This window comes from Tupaia chinensis, unplaced genomic scaffold (assembly GCF_000334495.1).
Source record: "Tupaia chinensis unplaced genomic scaffold, TupChi_1.0 Scaffold000039_1, whole genome shotgun sequence".
Taxonomy (NCBI): domain Eukaryota; kingdom Metazoa; phylum Chordata; class Mammalia; order Scandentia; family Tupaiidae; genus Tupaia; species Tupaia belangeri.
Genome location: NW_006159494.1, coordinates 3214867 through 3219186, shown reverse-complemented (window position 1 = coordinate 3219186; position 4320 = coordinate 3214867).

Here is a 4320-nt window from a genome sequence, read left to right as displayed (position 1 = left end):
CTAAATACTTTATATAAGTGGAATCACACAGCATTTATTTTTTCACAATGGATTTATTTTATGTCTTCAAGCTTTATCCATGTTGTAGTGTATTACAGGATTTTGTTTCATTGTAAGGCTGAATGATATTCCGTTGTATAAATATACCATATTTTGACTATCTCTTCACGTGCCCATGGTACTTGAGTTGCTTCCACATCTTAGCTATTGTGAATGATGCTGATATGCGCATAGGTGTACAAATATATATTCATTACTCTGATTTCAGTTCTTTTGGCTATATACTAGTAGTGGTAAACAGACATATTGCTGGATCATATGGTAATTTATTTATAGTTGTTTTGAGCAACTACTAACTACACTGATAATTGCTATATCATTTTAAATTACCAATAACAGTACATGAGGGTTCTAATTTTTTCACTTAATTTAAAAAAAATTATTCATTATAGAGTGCATGTATGTGCATGAGAGCAAGCAAGAGACAGAGAGAGTGAGAGGAGCATTCTCAACAGGGTCCTGTTGGTTCTCTGATCCCTTTTCCCCAGGCCTCTAGCACCCCAGGATTTTTAGTATTTATGTACACATCTGACATGTTTTCATGCTAATGCAGGATCTAATCCTATGATTGACCATGTAGCTTCCAGCACTGTGATATGAAATTATATACACACACACACATACATATATATATATTTTTTTTTCTTTTTTTCTAGTAGCCGAACAAATGGATGTGATCTGGTATATGTTACTGTGGTTTTCATTCATATTTATCTAATGATTAGTGAAACTGCAATCTTTTCATGTGCTTATTGCCCATTTGTATATCTTCTCATCATTAGTTGGTGAATGTTTTTACGGAGGTAGTGTATTTTACAAGCTTAGCACAATCATTGGTGTATTATCATTTATCTATTATTTTTATTGCTATCCCAACAAATATACCCTTACTCTGTGGTTTAAAGGAGACTTTTTAAACAATGTTAAGCAAGGCAATACCAGATAAATTTAATGTTTTATAAAAATAACTCTGGGGCAAGCCCATGACATAGTGTTAAGGCAGCTGGATCCCACATGGCCGACTACACAGTATAGATCTTGGACCTGGTAGTTTCAAAAACACATCAGGAGTGACCAGCAGTTGGTGTAATGGCTATGTTGCTGGACTCCCATGTAGTCGACTATGGTTTGAGTCCCGGACCTGGTGGCTTAAACTCATGCTGGGTGCATGTGTGTGTGTACCCAAGATCCTGAGAAGAGAATGGAGGAGAAGGGATTGTGGCATGGCCATCTCCCCGGGAGGTGTTTCTTGCTTTCTGTCTCTCTGGTGAGTGCAGGTACCTGATAGCAAAAATCCTTTTAAAACAAAACAAAACAAAACACCTGATAGCAAAAATCCTCTCAAAACAAAACAAAACAAAAAAACAACCCAACCAACCAAACAAAAAACACATCAGGTACATGTGTATATGTCTAAAATACTGAAAGGAGAAAGGAAGAAAAGGGGATTGTGGCATGACCATGCCCTATGGGAGTTGTTCTCATCTTCTCTCTCTCTTTCTATTTCCCTCTCTCCCTCCCTTCCACATGTGCTCTCTGGCAAAATTTAAAAAACAAAAAACAAAATTCTGGCTTCACTGTGGTGAAGATTGTAAGAATGTAAAACTGAGAGAACACTTCTCAGCCAGTTTCCTTTGTATTTCTGTATGTTGGTTAATGAGAATCCAGTCAATCTGACATTCCGCTTTTCTTTATTCAGTTTCCATCACAGATACAGTGCTATAGAGTGGCATGAAGGTATCATTAACTTAAAAGGCATATGAATATGTTGCTGGTATGTTTATGTGTTGATCCCTAGTTTTCCTTATTCCATTCTCTGGGGAGATCCCCAGATGAATACAAACCATCAGCATTATTTCTGAAAAAACAGTAAGCATTTTAATCTTTGTGGCCTGATCATGATGGAGAGACGATGAACCAAGTCTCCCTTCTGCCTACGAAACAATCAATACCAAAGAAGAAAAGCACTTAAGCTGAGCTTCCTGAATGGATGCTCCCAAGAAACTCGGGAATGCTTTTTTTCCCCTCAGAAATGTTATCCTGGGGATTTGAATCTTTTATATGGCTATGACAAATGGTTCAGAAAGGGGATTGGATACAGAGTTATCCTTGAAGATTTACATGATGAAGATGATAAGGTCACTGCTGAGGTTGACAAATGTAAAAGTATCTCCACAGAAAATTTAAGTTAGTAGAAACACTGCAAAAACAAATAAACAAAGAGAACCAGAAACATCACTATTTGTGAAACATCTAGGGTGGTAGGACTATGGCAATTCATCTTGTAAGGTAGCAGAGATGGTCCTTTATTTGGTCTCTTGCCTGGTTTGGTATGCCTGACAGTGCCTCCTCACCTCCTCTAAAATAAGATACTAGCAGATATCTAAAATCCACAGTGAGACATTTCATTTATTCAGTTAGAACACTGTAGGAGTTGCTGATGACTTCCCTGCTGCTACAACCTATACACTTCTCAGTCCTCACCTTCATCGACCTATCCTTAACACTTTTCCTTTTCAACAGTTCTTTTCTGTGGCTTTTGAGACTCAGTGCTTTTTAGTTTTTCTCTTATCTTTCTATTTTTCTTAAATATCCCTTACAGGCCTCATGCCTTGTTACCTCGGTTTTTCAGGGTTTCAATTTCGCTTATTTTTCTTCTGACCCCACACATATTTCCTGATCTACCTCATGCTCTTTCTGTCCCTCATTACCAACTTTAACTTTGGTTCTCTAATATTTTTCTCCTTAAATTATAATAATAGTAATCATTATTTTTTATATATTCAATCGCTATACATCATTTAGCTTGTATAGAGAATTTACCTAACATGAAATACACGTCAGACCAGTTCAATCGAGTATACACATCATCATCAACAGGTAATAAAATATTTCCATGGCTCTCAAATTTTTATCTCTAGTCCCAATTCACCTCTTAAATTCCAGACTCATAAACTCTAAACATCTCTGCATGAATGTTTCTCAGATGCTGAGTTCCAAAACTCAATGTGTCCGAAATCACAAACTTTTCCCAAGAAACTGATCCTGCTATTTTGACTTAATCCCTAAGCCAAAGCTTTTGTTTTCATCTTGTAAACCTTTTATTCTTATCCCTCCATCTCTTTAGTTAACAAATCCTTTTGATTCTACCTTCCAAGGTGTTCTCAAACCATTGCTTCTCCTTATTCCTACTTGTCAACTTTATCTCCTGCCCAACTCAACTCTATCATTTCAATGGTACCTCATTTACTCTGTGGTTTCAACCTTGCTTCCTTCAAGAACAGATACCAGAGTGATTTTTGTAATATTTAAATCTAATCACCCACAATTGCTTAAAATCTTTTATTATTTCCAAATACTCCCAAGAAAAAGACCAAACTCCTTAATGCCCATAACTCTTGCTGTTACTTTTTATACAACTCTACTTTTGGTCCTATTAAACCAGCTTTCATTCCTTCAATGATTCATAATCTTTTTCTCTCCCTGTTTTTTTTTTTTTTTTTTTGCTATTTCCTTCTGTTTGAATCCCTCTCCCATGCCTCCCATGCCTCTCATTTGATAAGCCAGCTCTTCCTTTTCTTTCTGGTTTTAGCTTAGATATTATCACCTTTTTGATAAGCATTTCCTAAGCCTGTCCTCTAAGGCTGGTTTATGGGTTCTTATTATGTACTCTCTTAGAACTTCTATTCTTTTCTCTCTTGAAGCACTTTAAACATTTTATTGTAGTTGTTTATATTTAAATAAAACTTTCCAAAGCTGTAAACTCCTTGTAGACAAATGGTCTTGATACTATGTCAGCACCACCTAGAGAAATTTCAGGACTCAGATGTCCAAAAAAGTATTTCTGGAAAAAAGAGGGAGAACTAAAATAGTGTGTTTATGGCATTAAAAGGCTAAGTCCTGAGTAATTGAATTTTCAGAGACGATGGCATTAAGTACATTGCATACGAGTTTCCAACTGTGCATGATTTCTTTCATGCTATGTTTAGCACAGAATTAAATACATTAGTTATGTAAATACAATTGTTTTAAAGTATAATAATGTATTTGCATCTATTTTACAATCTGAAAGGAATGAAACTTTGTAAATTTAACATATCTAAACCAAACTCATGATGTTTCTCCCCAAATCTTTTTACCTCTATGTCCTCTGGTCCAGAGAAGGCATGATCTCTGTGCAATCACAATAAGCAACACGTACTGTCTTCCTACCCCTCAACATTTCTGTTTTTTTTTTTTTGTTCCTATACACATACACTA